The sequence below is a fragment of the Topomyia yanbarensis genome, chromosome 1, assembly GCF_030247195.1.
Source record: "Topomyia yanbarensis strain Yona2022 chromosome 1, ASM3024719v1, whole genome shotgun sequence".
Classification (NCBI taxonomy): domain Eukaryota; kingdom Metazoa; phylum Arthropoda; class Insecta; order Diptera; family Culicidae; genus Topomyia; species Topomyia yanbarensis.
Window position 1 is genome coordinate 57,486,695 of NC_080670.1, and position 21,839 is coordinate 57,508,533.

A 21,839-nucleotide genomic window follows, 5' to 3' on the forward strand; every position below is an offset into this window, starting at 1 on the left:
TCTGCGTAACCGAATTTTATTTTTCATGCACAATACATGTATAAATAGATCTTTACATTATACAAAATATCCTTTGTTGCCTTGTCTTAAAAATCGAAAAACAGAATAACTTTCGGTTTGAGCACTTTACACCAGAAAACCCTATTTAAAAAACGGTATAAACTGTAATGTTCCAAGCGCTTCAATAGTTATAGCAATTAATGTAGCTTTGATATATTCTCCCACAATCCTAATGTCGAAAACTGCAAACGAAGTTAGCGTGGGCTTTAAATTTGCCATATGATGTGAAATTTGACATCTGATCTTACTTTGGTATTTGTTACAATATGAAACGCGTATTAAAAAAAATTGTTTTGCATGCACCTTCAAATAGAAAAAAAGCTGTGCTGTAAAAATAGGGTAAACGTATCAATGTGGGACACACTGTAGGGAACATGGGGAGACTTGATCAGGTTTTCAACTAAACCTGCATAAATCTCTAAAAAAGCCTTCAATCACTCAAAAGTCATTGTTCTATATTGTGCAAAGTTATTGTGAGTGTTCATGATTTTTTGCAGAATTTTTAATTTAATTTTTCAAAAATTATGCAAGTTTTTATGTGCCCGTTTTTTTTTGGTCAACTCTCCCCACTGCGGGGAGACTTGACCAAGGCCTGGGGAGACTTGACCAAGAGAGAGAATTTTGAAAAATCAGAACAAAAAATAATTACATAAAACATACTGTAATTATATTTTTTCCATATTGTTGAGATCCTTTGGTAGCAGTAAAAAATATAGAAGGGATGCATTTCCTAAATTTCGATGTTTTAATGCATTTCTTTTTAAGGATTAACTATACTACCTACATTGCATGTTCACACATCAAAAAATAAGTCATATTACTGCTAGCTTTGTTGCCCATTACTAAAATATATAGACTGATGTTTGAGGTGGGATTTTGTTGTGGCGTGATTAACATTAACAGTAGATACTAAAGCATAATAAATATCAGGAATTTTCTATCTTTCGTCAGCTTATTGCCACTTGGTCAAGTCTCTCCATAAAATCTTGGTCAAGTCTCCCCAACATTAGTTATTGCGTTCAATGTCGTGCAAATTTTAGTAACACCTATTCCAATGTTCCGATTTATGTAAAACCATTTCACTGCTTCATAAGGAATAAGATGATATATGAGTACTTCAATGTAGATATGTCCATACAAAGTTTGATAAAAAATGACATCATTTAATGCAAATTTATTAATTACGTAATATTTTCTATACGGAAAGGATTTTTTATTCCAAACTTTTTAAATTACCTTAAGAGATCGAAACAAGTATAAAAATATTTTTGAAATAATTTTATGAACAGAATAGAATACATAACAGTCAATAATAGAACTGGGCGCTTGGTCAAGTCTCCCCACGTTCCCCTGATGCAAAAACTTAAGGTACGTCATTCGAATTTTTTTAAGTATCCCTTTAGATCACCCTATGAATTATATATGTATCGATATGTTGTTGAATAATGAAATAATAAGTTTAAATATCCAAAAAACAACTGTAAATCATTAAACTTAGAGATAGCGAGTTGGAAAGTTTCGCTAAAAAAATGTACCTTTAAATCATCTACAACTTTTCAAAAATGCCAAAAATCAAATTAAAAATCTATAATGTTATAACTAAAAACTCTTTTTGAGGGAGTATGTAAACATGGACATCTGTTTCACTTTATAACTTTTTTTTCTCTATTATTCTTCTATTTTGTTTACGGATTTTTCTCGAAAAAAAGTTCCTTTACATACTGTCTATAGACATTAAATGAAAAGGTTATATTTTCGTCTTATTATATAGCCCCTTAAATTAAAATTTGCTACCATAATATTAAAGTGCTAAAAAACAAAGAATCCTTTCCGAAGACATCGAAGTTCTATAACTAATAGTTTTGTCACAAATATCAATGTCCGGCCTTTTTGATTTTGATTCTTTTTTCGAGCAGAATGCTACTTTCGACGCTCAAAACCTCTAGCGCATTGGGTATGTATCCTAGAGGATTAGTGTCTTCAGCAAAGTTTATTGGATGGAAATGATTATTATTTTAACAACTTTGGTTTCGATCTAGATAAGCAGAAAATGATCTAGATCAGTTCTATCTTGGACAGGGGCGTCCTATCACAAAGTTTTCTTCGGTGTAGTTCTTTGTTTTGATACTTATAATACACACTGTGGTGCATAATTGATGGGATAATCAATATCATTTCAAAAGAAGTGTGAAATCAACACGTGTTGAAACTCATTTAATATATTTTATTACTAGTACGTTTATTACAATATTTCTAAACATATTTATTCTGCGAAGCAATAGAAATTAAACAAAATGAAAAAAAAACAGATCCTAAAAACGTGAGAAGAGCATGTGTTTGAAATTTGTCGGACAATCAGTAGAAATTCAATTTTGACAAGCCAAAAGTTCAACCATTCTTTGTCTACTTATGTATTCAGTAATGGGTATGTTTACCGTTATTTTTTATGACTTCGGACAGACTGTAATATTTCTGTCGGACAAATATTGTGTTACCAATTTCGATTTGTGCTCGGGGTCATTGTCGTGCATGAACACAAAGAAATTCAGATTTTCTCTTAGATTTTGAAATATTGCATTCCAAAATATCCCTGTAATCTTCTTCGTACATGATCTCTTCTATGAACTCCATAGTAGCGACTCCAGCATAAAACATTTCACCGGAACTGACCATCGCGGCCAAATGACCACCGAACTTGTTTTGAATGCCTTCAATCATCTTGTGAAGCTCAGTAGATGTGAAATAAGTGCCCAAATTAGTTTATTATGATGTCCTTTAGTAAATCCTTCAAGTTTTAAAACAATTGTTTAAAATTTAATAAAAAACCCTAAATGGCAAAACTGACTTATCCCAACGCAATCCGGAATAACTCCGGTGTTTTTTAACCATGGTGTCTATTCTCCATTAGTAGAACTAGAAGAATATCCGATTCATTTGACATATAAAGCATCGAAACTTTATCAAGAGTTATAAATTTTTGGAACAAAAAATTCTGCGAAAATCCCAACCCAAGCGTTTAGGTGTTAGGGGGTGAATAGGGCGGGGGCGGTTAACGGTTTCAGCGTGATTTTTTTTTTAAACTTTGCGTGAAGCGAAGTGATAAAAATTTTTGTACATTATAGTGCATTCTGTATATTTTCTATACAAATATCAACAACAACTCGGTGACGAAGCTTTTTGTAGAACGTCTCTGGAAAAAAACATAATTTGCGGTGTTATCTAAACTACTTTACTTTAACTACTTTACCGATTTCTCTCAAACTTTGCATACACATTCTATGTAAAAAATACCTAACCCCTACGTCGAGTTTTCGAGATAATTTTTCAATTAGGGTTTTTTTACTTATAAAATGTCAGCATTGATATTTTTCACGATAGTAGGAGTGAGCGCCAGCGTGTGTATGAACGAAAGAGTGGGTACCAATGTGTAGGATTTAAGTGGGTTTTGGTCGACTGTCACTCGCAGAAAAACAACCCGGCTGGTGAACGAAAGAGAAGAATGTATGGAGAAAACTTGTATAGGTGTGTTGTGCGTAACGAGAACACGCGAATGTGAAATCTAGAGTTCTGCGAGGAACGGCATTAAAATTAATCTCTGGAAACCCAGACAACGATTGAGTTCTACAAGATGACAGCACGTATGCACTCATGATGAACGAAGTTCAAGTTTGACAATTCTCGGTGGTGTGTTTACTTTGTCAGTTGTGTTAGTTCGAGTACAACGGGTGCTCATCTGTTACATTCGAAGTCACGTAACTCCCATGTAAACAAACCACCGAGAATAGTTAAACGAAGTTCATCCGGCACATTTTGGGGGGTTATGTCGGTTGGTGTAAATCCCAATGATCTGAATATTATAAACCAAAAGCTACGGGTATTATGAGAACAGGAAAAGAAAATTAGCTACAAATCACAGAATTTTCTACGCACGAGCCTGTTATTCTGTTACGGTTTATATATAGGGTGCGCTATCATTTACGTCAGTATATAAACATTGAGTAACTTGGAAATCCATTTAATTAAACATATTTTCTTAAAACCAATCTTCCTTCAAAGACGATTTTTTTAGTAAAACCACTCTTTTTACGTGAAGGGTACAACTCCTAACTTAATAAAGTCGTGGGTGTGTTTTTTTATGATGAGATGAATTTGAAATGCATCCTATACTTTATTAAGTTAGGATTTCATTGTGTCCATCATGTACAAAAAATGGTTTCACCAAAAATTTTCGCCTTTGTGAGAAAGATTGGTGTTTATCCAATTTTTCCTCCTTAGAGAGAGCACTATAGCATAGTTAATCAGAACTCCTTTTTTGTGGGACATTATGCAGGACTAGGGATTTGCTCAGAAACACAAATAGTATTTTCCTTTTTTGTGGGACTAGCGTCAATCCGGCGCTAGCTTAGTCCTGTCACTAAAAGTTAGTGTGGGATTCTGATGAGACGAAGTCGAAACGCAAATTCTATAACTAATTTGATAATGGGTTGTGTGCTCTTCATCCGCAAAGATGGTTTTAATCAATTTTCCCCTGAGTGGACAAAAATAGTTTTTACGCAATTTTTTCTTCACAATTCGTTGTTTCTCCACTTATCTCTATAGAAGACAACCACATTCGAGAAAGCATGCAGATCGCCAGAATCGTTTCCAACAATCCAACAAGAGACAGCAACCGACCCAACTGTGGAGACAACCGAAGATATAACAGAGAGAAAGAAAACACCAGTCATCCTAATGCCGTGATTTAAACTCCTAAAAAACCAACCGAGGATGTTTGGTGCTTGATGAGGAAGACGTTTTGAGGAAATCACCCTCTAGCTGACATCGCACCCATAATACAGATGCTGGCTCATCATAATCGACCGAAGCCATCGATGCATCGAAGATATGCTGAGCCAGGTGACTTCCACTCGCGTTGCCAATGTGGATGCGACCAGCGTGGACATCAAACGATATCGTAGCAGATTTTACACTGTGTTTTAAATAAGGCTGAGTTTATAAAAGATATTCGGCAGGAAAATCAATTCAGTCTTACGTGTGAGTTCTAATTGAATGAATGATAATTACTTTAATTAGAGAAAAAAAATATTTTATGACACTCGGATAGCACAGAGTATTACTTATATATTTGCAATTGTTAACGAAAGGCTGAGAATTTTTGTAATACTTCAATTACACTATTACCAAAGTATGGTAATAGCAGAAATACAAAGAAACGCTTTTATTGTGTTTCTTTCTTATTCTCTTTTTAAATCCGAAATTGGATTCTCGTTTATTTGATCATATCGAAGCTTTTGCTATTTCTGCAATAAGCTCATCAAACAGAATTTTCTAAAGTGCCTGGAAGAAGTCACTTTGTTCTCCAAGTTTTGCTACCAGTAATTTTTATTAAAATAAATTTCTTGAAGCGCTGACAAAATTAGGATTTGATTTATTCTTGGAGTAATAGAGTATCTGAATAGCTAAAGTTTGGCTGTCAAAAAGTGCCTATTCAATCAGAAATCTTTGGTGCGAAATTTGTATGGAAAATAGTTTCAGAAGTCAAAACATTGATTTAACAGTAATAATTCCTTCAACAAAAAAGTTGTATTTTAGTGAGTTTTAGTAAGTTTATAGAACATATTAAATTAATAAAATAAGGTCTCAACATGGAAAAGTCAACAAACAGATTTTTAGGTTATAATTACAAAAAACAACAATTTCGCCTCGTAGGTCTGATATCTGCGATATTCTTGACGAAGTTATTCAAAACAGAATATTCTACAACTTTGCCGAAGACAGCTACCTTCTAAAAATAATTTGAATTTTTTGAAGTCTAACGTTTCAATATAGGGGTCCCATTTCAAAATTTTCTGCCGGAATTTTACCCGATTTTTTAAGCGTGAATATCTGCCGTTGTACTGAATGGAAAAAATAAGATTATTACGCTATCTGATTTGAAATATGTACAATAATTTTTCTATCCAATTCGGTAGTATGTACTAAAAATAGCGGAAATAATGGATTTTATGAAAGTAGTAATTATCTGATCCATGATTGATCGGTACAATTCGCTCAAAAAGCAAGCATTGCTGGGACTGCCTCTTTTTCATCGAATGAACTGCGACGCGTATAAAAAGGGAACACAAGAAAAATTCGTTAGTTTGTGTTCTGACGTTGTAAGCGTAGCAGCTGTTGCGTTTCATGTCAGCTCACATTCTTTGATGGTAGGTAATAGATACCATGACTGCCGCCAGGCGCTGATAGCATTTCATTCTAATCATGAAATGACGTTCCAGTTTCAAGCATACACAGAAGATACAATGATGACACACCACAGAAAGCTCTTTTTTCAGAGCTGAATAAATGGATTGGCGATGGGGTGGGGGTGGTTTAGTGCGAGAACCGCGCTCTCTTGTTCTTTAAATTATATGTGGCGTCAGGTGCGTGTACAGATAAATTCACCACGGCGCGTGTTCCAGAGCTCGCTGGACTAACACGTAATTTTGTTTTTTGTCGAGATTTCACAAAAGTGTAGCTTTAAATCGTCTTAGGTTATGCAATTATTAGGTTTTCAAAACAATTGTTCTTTTTTAGATTAGAAAGATGGGTAGGTAATGTCAACGACATTACCGAAATGAAGTAGCATACATTTTAAGTTATTAATACGAATGCTGCAATTTTTACTAATTTCTGAAAGGTTTTATTAAAATAAGTTATATCGGTATTTCTAATGGAAATAGCGAAATAACTGTACAAGTATATACGATTTTCTACTGTTGCCAAATGAATTGTTTCACTCTCATTAAATGCTATTTTCAGGGTTACCATATGAGGATAAATATGTTGGAATATTTTAGGTTTCGATGTACGTGTACCGATATTTCGGTATTTCCATTAGAAATAACGAAATAGTTGGTTTTAATACATCCTATCAGAAAATAGTCAAAATTGTAGGATTCGCATTAACAGCCCAAAGTGTATTTTACTTCACTCCGGTTATGTCTCTGACATTACCAACACATCTTTTTTTTGCTCGGGTACTCTACTTTAATCTAACAAAGTTGCGGAGTAATTTTGGGAACATATCCTACAAAGAAATGTTCTCTCAAAAATGACTTCTAAGCTCTCATATAGGTTTTGTCCCACCTTTTCTATTCAACCTTTTTTGGATTGGTTCTAATGGGCAACGTATTGACCAAATTTCCCATACCTCAGATACTATGGTTTCTAAGCCTAAAACAAATTAATAGCGTTAACCCATCATATTCTAGCGTACCTACGAAAAATCATAGGCAAAACCATCCATCGTCTAATGCGTACTTACTGTAGAATTTCACCATCTTACAGCTTTATTATTACACCAATGGGAAAAGTACACCTAGAATTTTTTGTATGATAAGGCAGCTGTCGATTTTTGTAAATTTATTTATATACCTGCTTGACCCATGTATAGTTCAAGCACAGAGCCGTCGAGAGGGAAGGGTGGCGGTGCGGGCGAGGACTTTGAACAGAAGGAATGATTCTGTCAAATATTATTTCAATAATTTATTTGAAAATTCAATTAGAGTTTCAATATTGGTTTGATTTAATTACGTGCAATTTTTAATATTAAGTTAATCGTATATTACATTATAAAGTTTATACAGTATGATAGACAACAAAAGAAAACTTTGAAACTTAGAACTCAAAAACGATTTAAAAGTGCAGTGGTCAAAAAGACAAGATTTTTTTGTAAATTGTGTATTAAAAGACAGAAATTTATGGATTTTGACCAACTATTTAAAAAATTGAATAAAGGGCGAACACGAAATTATTGCGACACCGAAAATGTCATGCCAATTTTCTTATAATGTTTAAAATCAAACCAAAATTTTAGTGTAGTTTTATACATATCTTTACTTCAAAAATCAAAAGAAAAGTTAATCGATGGAGCCTTGAGTGTAAAATTGAACGCATTTTCGCTTGATGCCCTCCATCAAAGTCTTTACAGTGTCATCCGGTACCAGTTTCTCAGTTTTTTCCATTTTCTTAACATGTCCTTCTCGTCTATGACTGTCTTCTTCCTCTTCCGAAGTTCCCGCTTCATCATTGCCCAGTACTGCTCCACCGGGCGCAGCTCCGGACAGTTTGGCGGATTCATGTCCTTTGGAACAAAATGGACAGAATTGGTCTCATACCACTCCAGGACACTTTTAGAATAGTGGCATGATGCCAAATCTAGCCAAAATAGCGGAGCTTCGTCGTGCTGCTGCAAGAACGGCAAAAGGCGCTTCTCAAGGCACTCAGATTTGTAGATCTCACCATTTACTGTGCCCTTTGTTACGAAAGGCTCACTCCTCAGTCCGCAAGAGCAGATGGCCTGCCAAATGAGATATTTGGAGGCGAACTTCGACATTTTCTTCTTCTTAAATTTGTCGTCCACATAGAACTTGCTCTTGCCGGTGAAAAACTCCAACCCCGGAATCGGCTTTTATATACGTTTCGTCGTCCATCACACAGCAGCCATATTTTGTCAGCATCTTCTCGTAGAGCTTCCGTGCCCGAGATTTGGCCGTCGATTGTTGCCGCTCATCGCGGTTTTGGGAAGTTCTGTACCTTGTATGTATGTAGTCCAGCCAGTTCTTTGCATTCTGGACGTAGCTCTGCGACATGCCGATCTTTATAGCCAAACGACGGCTTGAGACGTTGGGATTTGCTTTAATCATCCGCTTCACCTTTCCCTCCGTCTTTTTGTTCTCCGGTCCCGGTTTTCTTCCAGCTCCTTTGCCGTCAACCGTCAAACGCTCCTGGAACCGCTTCAACACTCTGGAGACGGTTGAATGGTGAATGTTCAACATTTTTCCCTACTGCTGCACAGTGGGCTGGTGCGACAGGTCAGGAAATTCCAGGTGTTTTGAAAGAATTTGTTCTCTCGACTCGCGTTGGTTCACCTCCATTTTCGTTGAATCGAAAAACACGACTTCGAGTTTGACAGCATGTAAACAATACACATCAATGAGAAAGTGTGCTAAATTTGGTTGATTTTTATCAATGGTAAAAAAGTTATGCCCTGTTGAATGTGTCGCAATAATTTCGTGTTCGCCCTTTAAATTCAAATTGAAAGTTCTGGTCTCTCAAAATTGATTTTGATTCGTATTTTACTAATTAATTCTAAACTTTCAATATGTGACTGGGTTTCAAAAACAGTGTTTTTTAATCATTAGTCTAATTGCGATTTTTTATCTTTTCAGCACTAATCCGTCGTGGTTGCTAAATGAATCACAAAAGAATCTATTAGAAAGAAGAAAACTCCTCAGCAACCTTCATTTAGAATGCTCAACTGGTCAAATAGGATTTGTAAAACGAATTTTGAGTAACACCACAAATCAAGAAAGAACATATAAAAACAACAAATCAAGAAAGAACGTGAGGAAAATCATCCATAGTAATTTTTCATATTCACCTGAACATTTTTATTTGAATACGAGAACTCAAAAGTTTTTGTCATCCTTAACTCACTTTCTCAATTTAAATGATTTTTTCCATTTTTTCTCTTGTTTCATATTTGTTTTTTTTTATTTCATTTTCATCCAGGTTTTGCATTCTTTCTACTTCCTTCATTCAATCTTATTTTACGTTTTGTATATTCTGCCCCATATTTTCCTTTTTCTACTTTTTACCAATTTTGCTTTTTGTTTAAAATTTGTCGCATTTTTTGTATTTGTCCCATTTTTCAATTCGTTTCCTCTTTTCACGTTTTTCCATTTTTCTATCTTTCCATATCGTTTGAATATTGTTTTACTCGCTTCTTTTGTATTTGTTTGTTTAGTTCATTTCATAATTTTTTTTTAAATTTATTTAAGTAAACTTTTATTTTCTATTATTTCTTTGTATTTTTTCATATTTTAAACTTACTTTAGTATTTCTCTAGCTAGACCTTTTTTCCATATTTTTCATTTCAGGTTTCTCTCATTTGCTTAATTTTTTTCTCTTTCTTTCGTTTCAATATTTTTTGTGTTGTGAAATTTTCTGTTCTCCATTTATCAGTTTCGAAATTTAAGCTTTTCTTTTGTATGGATTTCTTTCAATATTTTCCCATTTTTGTTTATTGGTCTTGTTAACTGCGCTACATCGACCGGCGAACCCCGCAAGCTCCATCTAGAGAACGGCATCGATAATACATCGATCAATCCAAACGAACCATGCCCGAAGGATCGCCAGCGACGGTAGAGGTGACCCACCATACGGCATATAATCACGTTGTAAAGGGGATATGAAGAAAACGACATTTGTCTGTTGAACACGAAGCGTGCTGGATTACTTTGCTAAACAAAATTTAATTCTCAAGATGGTAATTCAAATTGAATTCACATTACTACTTATATCTACTTCTACAATATACTTAATATCTGATAAGGTGAGAAACATAATACATGAGCTTAAAATAATGAATTAAAACGCTATGTTATCCTAAGGTAAAAACGATAGCATAGGATGGATCGGAAAGCGTTGAAAAGTGCGCGCATTATAAAGGTGAGCCTTTTATAGAATCATTATTGCTGCTGAGTGAAACAATAAAATATTTAGATCACTGCAGAATTAAATGCCGCACGGTACCAATCCCAGTAGTAAACGTTAGTTCTCACGTAGATTATGTTTACCAGGTGAGCCATCAGATAATTGATAGACCAATTTAGTAGTTAAACGTCTAACATATATGTTTCAGTAGAATCCAGTACTGCATTGAACAGGTGCAAAGTGAGAAGCTGTCACATGAAACGTTGCACGATAGCGAGAAACATTAAACGAATTTTATAATCCTAATAAATGAAGTGAGGATTCATAAAATTGAATTGTTCCTGTCGCTGTAGCGCAATAGGTCTGTTCCATTACCTTTAATGTTTTCCTTTTTCACCCATTTAGGCAATATTGAATTCAATATTTTCTATTTTGTTACTTTTTTCTTTTGAATATTTTCCCTATTATTTTACTTTGATCTTTTTGCGTTTTGTGAATGGTTTCGGTTTTTTATTTCATCAAATTTTATTTTTTTTCCACTTTTACTATATAGATTTAACTATATTTTAACGCATTTATTTTATTTTTAAAATTTTCTCTTGTTTTTCTTCGTGATAATATTAATGATTTTTTTCCATTTCTCCTAGGATTTTTATTTTTCCCATTTAAACCATTATTTTACATGTTTTCTATGATTTCATTATTGTCTATTCGCACTTGTTCTTGTTTTCTATTTTTTTAATCTATTCCGTCCCATTTATTTTTATTTCTGTTAGTTCTTTTTTTATTTTTTTTTTATTTTGATTATAGATATTTTAACCTTAAGGTCACTCGACTCTTTTCGGGCTAGAGAAATCTGTTTTAGAAAAATCTCTAATCCTATGTGCGGGGATGGGAATCGAACCCAGGTGAGCTGCGTACAAGGCAAACGATTTACCAACTACGCTATGCCCGTCGCCCTGTTAGTTCTTTTTAAAAGAAATCTTTTCCATTTTTGATTTTTGATAGTTTTTTCGTTTTTATTTTTTTATTCCACCTTATCATTTCTTCTATTTTGAAACACTTTTAACGTTTTACCATTTTCTTGTTTTAATGCTTTCCTTTTTTAAAAATTTGATCCTTATTTTTATATTTCAAACATTTTGTATGATTGTTATTTTTATGTCTAACTCAGTGGATCCATTTCATTCATTTCTATATTTGTTTATTGTAGTCTTGTTTTTATATTTTATATATTTTGTTGTATTCATTTTTCTTTCTTTTGCTATTTTCACTGTTTTCATTGTTCATAATTTTTGTTTTATTTTTAATTTTGTTATTAACCCGTTTTTCACTATTATACTCATTTTGCAATATTTTTCTATTTCTTCAAAGTTTTTCTAATTTTGTTTACATACTTTCAATTTTTTAAGATTTTTCCATTTTCTTAATTTTGTCCATTTTCTGTTGTTTCTCCATTTTGGTTTTCTTTTCTGTTGGTAGTTTTTTTAGTAGTTGCATATTGACGAATATCGCGCCAACTCGATCAAATGTTGGCAGCACGCTCTCAGAGTTTAATGAAACTTTCTGTACACGAGAACTTCGTCACAAAAAACCACTTTGCATACTTTGTTTTTCCAAAAATGATCTAGAGTGACTTTTGAAAAGGGTCAAACTTACCATTTTTTTTCCAATGGCTATTGTCTAAAAATGACAAATCCTGCAAAAAATGTTGCAGGAGTGATTTTAACAAAATTAGTCCAATTTTTTAATAAAAATATTGAAAAAATTCTTCATCGAATCCTACACTGAATAAAATCGATTTTATAAATTTAAAGTCCATTTGCAAAAAAACATCTTTGATTTGGTTGAAATTGTGTTCCCAGAAAAGTAATTATGTTTCCTACCTACCGTCAAAAATTTAAGTTGGGCACTTTCAAGGAAAAAAAGTTATTTGAAAAAAACTGCATTTTTTCAGTGTATTTTTATAGAAAACGAAACCAATGAAAGTCAGTGTAGGAGTTGATACCAACAAACAAACTAACTAACTAACGACTAATATTATTAATCTGTTTCCATTATTTTAAATGTCATTTTGTAGCTTACTTGTTTTGTTCCATTTGATCTATTTATTAGTTTTTCCGCTCCTCGACGTGGAAACGATTCGGCATCTACTCTTGGAACGCTCGTATGTGTGGCTCTGCGTAACCGAATTTTATTTTTCATGCACAATACATGTATAAATAGATCTTTACATTATACAAAATATCCTTTGTTGCCTTGTCTTAAAAATCGAAAAACAGAATAACTTTCGGTTTGAGCACTTTACACCAGAAAACCCTATTTAAAAAACGGTATAAACTGTAATGTTCCAAGCGCTTCAATAGTTATAGCAATTAATGTAGCTTTGATATATTCTCCCACAATCCTAATGTCGAAAACTGCAAACGAAGTTAGCGTGGGCTTTAAATTTGCCATATGATGTGAAATTTGACATCTGATCTTACTTTGGTATTTGTTACAATATGAAACGCGTATTAAAAAAAATTGTTTTGCATGCACCTTCAAATAGAAAAAAAGCTGTGCTGTAAAAATAGGGTAAACGTATCAATGTGGGACACACTGTAGGGAACATGGGGAGACTTGATCAGGTTTTCAACTAAACCTGCATAAATCTCTAAAAAAGCCTTCAATCACTCAAAAGTCATTGTTCTATATTGTGCAAAGTTATTGTGAGTGTTCATGATTTTTTGCAGAATTTTTAATTTAATTTTTCAAAAATTATGCAAGTTTTTATGTGCCCGTTTTTTTTTGGTCAACTCTCCCCACTGCGGGGAGACTTGACCAAGGCCTGGGGAGACTTGACCAAGAGAGAGAATTTTGAAAAATCAGAACAAAAAATAATTACATAAAACATACTGTAATTATATTTTTTCCATATTGTTGAGATCCTTTGGTAGCAGTAAAAAATATAGAAGGGATGCATTTCCTAAATTTCGATGTTTTAATGCATTTCTTTTTAAGGATTAACTATACTACCTACATTGCATGTTCACACATCAAAAAATAAGTCATATTACTGCTAGCTTTGTTGCCCATTACTAAAATATATAGACTGATGTTTGAGGTGGGATTTTGTTGTGGCGTGATTAACATTAACAGTAGATACTAAAGCATAATAAATATCAGGAATTTTCTATCTTTCGTCAGCTTATTGCCACTTGGTCAAGTCTCTCCATAAAATCTTGGTCAAGTCTCCCCAACATTAGTTATTGCGTTCAATGTCGTGCAAATTTTAGTAACACCTATTCCAATGTTCCGATTTATGTAAAACCATTTCACTGCTTCATAAGGAATAAGATGATATATGAGTACTTCAATGTAGATATGTCCATACAAAGTTTGATAAAAAATGACATCATTTAATGCAAATTTATTAATTACGTAATATTTTCTATACGGAAAGGATTTTTTATTCCAAACTTTTTAAATTACCTTAAGAGATCGAAACAAGTATAAAAATATTTTTGAAATAATTTTATGAACAGAATAGAATACATAACAGTCAATAATAGAACTGGGCGCTTGGTCAAGTCTCCCCACGTTCCCCTGATGCAAAAACTTAAGGTACGTCATTCGAATTTTTTTAAGTATCCCTTTAGATCACCCTATGAATTATATATGTATCGATATGTTGTTGAATAATGAAATAATAAGTTTAAATATCCAAAAAACAACTGTAAATCATTAAACTTAGAGATAGCGAGTTGGAAAGTTTCGCTAAAAAAATGTACCTTTAAATCATCTACAACTTTTCAAAAATGCCAAAAATCAAATTAAAAATCTATAATGTTATAACTAAAAACTCTTTTTGAGGGAGTATGTAAACATGGACATCTGTTTCACTTTATAACTTTTTTTTCTCTATTATTCTTCTATTTTGTTTACGGATTTTTCTCGAAAAAAAGTTCCTTTACATACTGTCTATAGACATTAAATGAAAAGGTTATATTTTCGTCTTATTATATAGCCCCTTAAATTAAAATTTGCTACCATAATATTAAAGTGCTAAAAAACAAAGAATCCTTTCCGAAGACATCGAAGTTCTATAACTAATAGTTTTGTCACAAATATCAATGTCCGGCCTTTTTGATTTTGATTCTTTTTTCGAGCAGAATGCTACTTTCGACGCTCAAAACCTCTAGCGCATTGGGTATGTATCCTAGAGGATTAGTGTCTTCAGCAAAGTTTATTGGATGGAAATGATTATTATTTTAACAACTTTGGTTTCGATCTAGATAAGCAGAAAATGATCTAGATCAGTTCTATCTTGGACAGGGGCGTCCTATCACAAAGTTTTCTTCGGTGTAGTTCTTTGTTTTGATACTTATAATACACACTGTGGTGCATAATTGATGGGATAATCAATATCATTTCAAAAGAAGTGTGAAATCAACACGTGTTGAAACTCATTTAATATATTTTATTACTAGTACGTTTATTACAATATTTCTAAACATATTTATTCTGCGAAGCAATAGAAATTAAACAAAATGAAAAAAAAACAGATCCTAAAAACGTGAGAAGAGCATGTGTTTGAAATTTGTCGGACAATCAGTAGAAATTCAATTTTGACAAGCCAAAAGTTCAACCATTCTTTGTCTACTTATGTATTCAGTAATGGGTATGTTTACCGTTATTTTTTATGACTTCGGACAGACTGTAATATTTCTGTCGGACAAATATTGTGTTACCAATTTCGATTTGTGCTCGGGGTCATTGTCGTGCATGAACACAAAGAAATTCAGATTTTCTCTTAGATTTTGAAATATTGCATTCCAAAATATCCCTGTAATCTTCTTCGTACATGATCTCTTCTATGAACTCCATAGTAGCGACTCCAGCATAAAACATTTCACCGGAACTGACCATCGCGGCCAAATGACCACCGAACTTGTTTTGAATGCCTTCAATCATCTTGTGAAGCTCAGTAGATGTGAAATAAGTGCCCAAATTAGTTTATTATGATGTCCTTTAGTAAATCCTTCAAGTTTTAAAACAATTGTTTAAAATTTAATAAAAAACCCTAAATGGCAAAACTGACTTATCCCAACGCAATCCGGAATAACTCCGGTGTTTTTTAACCATGGTGTCTATTCTCCATTAGTAGAACTAGAAGAATATCCGATTCATTTGACATATAAAGCATCGAAACTTTATCAAGAGTTATAAATTTTTGGAACAAAAAATTCTGCGAAAATCCCAACCCAAGCGTTTAGGTGTTAGGGGGTGAATAGGGCGGGGGCGGTTAACGGTTTCAGCGTGATTTTTTTTTTAAACTTTGCGTGAAGCGAAGTGATAAAAATTTTTGTACATTATAGTGCATTCTGTATATTTTCTATACAAATATCAACAACAACTCGGTGACGAAGCTTTTTGTAGAACGTCTCTGGAAAAAAACATAATTTGCGGTGTTATCTAAACTACTTTACTTTAACTACTTTACCGATTTCTCTCAAACTTTGCATACACATTCTATGTAAAAAATACCTAACCCCTACGTCGAGTTTTCGAGATAATTTTTCAATTAGGGTTTTTTTACTTATAAAATGTCAGCATTGATATTTTTCACGATAGTAGGAGTGAGCGCCAGCGTGTGTATGAACGAAAGAGTGGGTACCAATGTGTAGGATTTAAGTGGGTTTTGGTCGACTGTCACTCGCAGAAAAACAACCCGGCTGGTGAACGAAAGAGAAGAATGTATGGAGAAAACTTGTATAGGTGTGTTGTGCGTAACGAGAACACGCGAATGTGAAATCTAGAGTTCTGCGAGGAACGGCATTAAAATTAATCTCTGGAAACCCAGACAACGATTGAGTTCTACAAGATGACAGCACGTATGCACTCATGATGAACGAAGTTCAAGTTTGACAATTCTCGGTGGTGTGTTTACTTTGTCAGTTGTGTTAGTTCGAGTACAACGGGTGCTCATCTGTTACATTCGAAGTCACGTAACTCCCATGTAAACAAACCACCGAGAATAGTTAAACGAAGTTCATCCGGCACATTTTGGGGGGTTATGTCGGTTGGTGTAAATCCCAATGATCTGAATATTATAAACCAAAAGCTACGGGTATTATGAGAACAGGAAAAGAAAATTAGCTACAAATCACAGAATTTTCTACGCACGAGCCTGTTATTCTGTTACGGTTTATATATAGGGTGCGCTATCATTTACGTCAGTATATAAACATTGAGTAACTTGGAAATCCATTTAATTAAACATATTTTCTTAAAACCAATCTTCCTTCAAAGACGATTTTTTTAGTAAAACCACTCTTTTTACGTGAAGGGTACAACTCCTAACTTAATAAAGTCGTGGGTGTGTTTTTTTATGATGAGATGAATTTGAAATGCATCCTATACTTTATTAAGTTAGGATTTCATTGTGTCCATCATGTACAAAAAATGGTTTCACCAAAAATTTTCGCCTTTGTGAGAAAGATTGGTGTTTATCCAATTTTTCCTCCTTAGAGAGAGCACTATAGCATAGTTAATCAGAACTCCTTTTTTGTGGGACATTATGCAGGACTAGGGATTTGCTCAGAAACACAAATAGTATTTTCCTTTTTTGTGGGACTAGCGTCAATCCGGCGCTAGCTTAGTCCTGTCACTAAAAGTTAGTGTGGGATTCTGATGAGACGAAGTCGAAACGCAAATTCTATAACTAATTTGATAATGGGTTGTGTGCTCTTCATCCGCAAAGATGGTTTTAATCAATTTTCCCCTGAGTGGACAAAAATAGTTTTTACGCAATTTTTTCTTCACAATTCGTTGTTTCTCCACTTATCTCTATAGAAGACAACCACATTCGAGAAAGCATGCAGATCGCCAGAATCGTTTCCAACAATCCAACAAGAGACAGCAACCGACCCAACTGTGGAGACAACCGAAGATATAACAGAGAGAAAGAAAACACCAGTCATCCTAATGCCGTGATTTAAACTCCTAAAAAACCAACCGAGGATGTTTGGTGCTTGATGAGGAAGACGTTTTGAGGAAATCACCCTCTAGCTGACATCGCACCCATAATACAGATGCTGGCTCATCATAATCGACCGAAGCCATCGATGCATCGAAGATATGCTGAGCCAGGTGACTTCCACTCGCGTTGCCAATGTGGATGCGACCAGCGTGGACATCAAACGATATCGTAGCAGATTTTACACTGTGTTTTAAATAAGGCTGAGTTTATAAAAGATATTCGGCAGGAAAATCAATTCAGTCTTACGTGTGAGTTCTAATTGAATGAATGATAATTACTTTAATTAGAGAAAAAAAATATTTTATGACACTCGGATAGCACAGAGTATTACTTATATATTTGCAATTGTTAACGAAAGGCTGAGAATTTTTGTAATACTTCAATTACACTATTACCAAAGTATGGTAATAGCAGAAATACAAAGAAACGCTTTTATTGTGTTTCTTTCTTATTCTCTTTTTAAATCCGAAATTGGATTCTCGTTTATTTGATCATATCGAAGCTTTTGCTATTTCTGCAATAAGCTCATCAAACAGAATTTTCTAAAGTGCCTGGAAGAAGTCACTTTGTTCTCCAAGTTTTGCTACCAGTAATTTTTATTAAAATAAATTTCTTGAAGCGCTGACAAAATTAGGATTTGATTTATTCTTGGAGTAATAGAGTATCTGAATAGCTAAAGTTTGGCTGTCAAAAAGTGCCTATTCAATCAGAAATCTTTGGTGCGAAATTTGTATGGAAAATAGTTTCAGAAGTCAAAACATTGATTTAACAGTAATAATTCCTTCAACAAAAAAGTTGTATTTTAGTGAGTTTTAGTAAGTTTATAGAACATATTAAATTAATAAAATAAGGTCTCAACATGGAAAAGTCAACAAACAGATTTTTAGGTTATAATTACAAAAAACAACAATTTCGCCTCGTAGGTCTGATATCTGCGATATTCTTGACGAAGTTATTCAAAACAGAATATTCTACAACTTTGCCGAAGACAGCTACCTTCTAAAAATAATTTGAATTTTTTGAAGTCTAACGTTTCAATATAGGGGTCCCATTTCAAAATTTTCTGCCGGAATTTTACCCGATTTTTTAAGCGTGAATATCTGCCGTTGTACTGAATGGAAAAAATAAGATTATTACGCTATCTGATTTGAAATATGTACAATAATTTTTCTATCCAATTCGGTAGTATGTACTAAAAATAGCGGAAATAATGGATTTTATGAAAGTAGTAATTATCTGATCCATGATTGATCGGTACAATTCGCTCAAAAAGCAAGCATTGCTGGGACTGCCTCTTTTTCATCGAATGAACTGCGACGCGTATAAAAAGGGAACACAAGAAAAATTCGTTAGTTTGTGTTCTGACGTTGTAAGCGTAGCAGCTGTTGCGTTTCATGTCAGCTCACATTCTTTGATGGTAGGTAATAGATACCATGACTGCCGCCAGGCGCTGATAGCATTTCATTCTAATCATGAAATGACGTTCCAGTTTCAAGCATACACAGAAGATACAATGATGACACACCACAGAAAGCTCTTTTTTCAGAGCTGAATAAATGGATTGGCGATGGGGTGGGGGTGGTTTAGTGCGAGAACCGCGCTCTCTTGTTCTTTAAATTATATGTGGCGTCAGGTGCGTGTACAGATAAATTCACCACGGCGCGTGTTCCAGAGCTCGCTGGACTAACACGTAATTTTGTTTTTTGTCGAGATTTCACAAAAGTGTAGCTTTAAATCGTCTTAGGTTATGCAATTATTAGGTTTTCAAAACAATTGTTCTTTTTTAGATTAGAAAGATGGGTAGGTAATGTCAACGACATTACCGAAATGAAGTAGCATACATTTTAAGTTATTAATACGAATGCTGCAATTTTTACTAATTTCTGAAAGGTTTTATTAAAATAAGTTATATCGGTATTTCTAATGGAAATAGCGAAATAACTGTACAAGTATATACGATTTTCTACTGTTGCCAAATGAATTGTTTCACTCTCATTAAATGCTATTTTCAGGGTTACCATATGAGGATAAATATGTTGGAATATTTTAGGTTTCGATGTACGTGTACCGATATTTCGGTATTTCCATTAGAAATAACGAAATAGTTGGTTTTAATACATCCTATCAGAAAATAGTCAAAATTGTAGGATTCGCATTAACAGCCCAAAGTGTATTTTACTTCACTCCGGTTATGTCTCTGACATTACCAACACATCTTTTTTTTGCTCGGGTACTCTACTTTAATCTAACAAAGTTGCGGAGTAATTTTGGGAACATATCCTACAAAGAAATGTTCTCTCAAAAATGACTTCTAAGCTCTCATATAGGTTTTGTCCCACCTTTTCTATTCAACCTTTTTTGGATTGGTTCTAATGGGCAACGTATTGACCAAATTTCCCATACCTCAGATACTATGGTTTCTAAGCCTAAAACAAATTAATAGCGTTAACCCATCATATTCTAGCGTACCTACGAAAAATCATAGGCAAAACCATCCATCGTCTAATGCGTACTTACTGTAGAATTTCACCATCTTACAGCTTTATTATTACACCAATGGGAAAAGTACACCTAGAATTTTTTGTATGATAAGGCAGCTGTCGATTTTTGTAAATTTATTTATATACCTGCTTGACCCATGTATAGTTCAAGCACAGAGCCGTCGAGAGGGAAGGGTGGCGGTGCGGGCGAGGACTTTGAACAGAAGGAATGATTCTGTCAAATATTATTTCAATAATTTATTTGAAAATTCAATTAGAGTTTCAATATTGGTTTGATTTAATTACGTGCAATTTTTAATATTAAGTTAATCGTATATTACATTATAAAGTTTATACAGTATGATAGACAACAAAAGAAAACTTTGAAACTTAGAACTCAAAAACGATTTAAAAGTGCAGTGGTCAAAAAGACAAGATTTTTTTGTAAATTGTGTATTAAAAGACAGAAATTTATGGATTTTGACCAACTATTTAAAAAATTGAATAAAGGGCGAACACGAAATTATTGCGACACCGAAAATGTCATGCCAATTTTCTTATAATGTTTAAAATCAAACCAAAATTTTAGTGTAGTTTTATACATATCTTTACTTCAAAAATCAAAAGAAAAGTTAATCGATGGAGCCTTGAGTGTAAAATTGAACGCATTTTCGCTTGATGCCCTCCATCAAAGTCTTTACAGTGTCATCCGGTACCAGTTTCTCAGTTTTTTCCATTTTCTTAACATGTCCTTCTCGTCTATGACTGTCTTCTTCCTCTTCCGAAGTTCCCGCTTCATCATTGCCCAGTACTGCTCCACCGGGCGCAGCTCCGGACAGTTTGGCGGATTCATGTCCTTTGGAACAAAATGGACAGAATTGGTCTCATACCACTCCAGGACACTTTTAGAATAGTGGCATGATGCCAAATCTAGCCAAAATAGCGGAGCTTCGTCGTGCTGCTGCAAGAACGGCAAAAGGCGCTTCTCAAGGCACTCAGATTTGTAGATCTCACCATTTACTGTGCCCTTTGTTACGAAAGGCTCACTCCTCAGTCCGCAAGAGCAGATGGCCTGCCAAATGAGATATTTGGAGGCGAACTTCGACATTTTCTTCTTCTTAAATTTGTCGTCCACATAGAACTTGCTCTTGCCGGTGAAAAACTCCAACCCCAGAATCGGCTTTTATATACGTTTCGTCGTCCATCACACAGCAGCCATATTTTGTCAGCATCTTCTCGTAGAGCTTCCGTGCCCGAGATTTGGCCGTCGATTGTTGCCGCTCATCGCGGTTTTGGGAAGTTCTGTACCTTGTATGTATGTAGTCCAGCCAGTTCTTTGCATTCTGGACGTAGCTCTGCGACATGCCGATCTTTATAGCCAAACGACGGCTTGAGACGTTGGGATTTGCTTTAATCATCCGCTTCACCTTTCCCTCCGTCTTTTTGTTCTCCGGTCCCGGTTTTCTTCCAGCTCCTTTGCCGTCAACCGTCAAACGCTCCTGGAACCGCTTCAACACTCTGGAGACGGTTGAATGGTGAATGTTCAACATTTTTCCCTACTGCTGCACAGTGGGCTGGTGCGACAGGTCAGGAAATTCCAGGTGTTTTGAAAGAATTTGTTCTCTCGACTCGCGTTGGTTCACCTCCATTTTCGTTGAATCGAAAAACACGACTTCGAGTTTGACAGCATGTAAACAATACACATCAATGAGAAAGTGTGCTAAATTTGGTTGATTTTTATCAATGGTAAAAAAGTTATGCCCTGTTGAATGTGTCGCAATAATTTCGTGTTCGCCCTT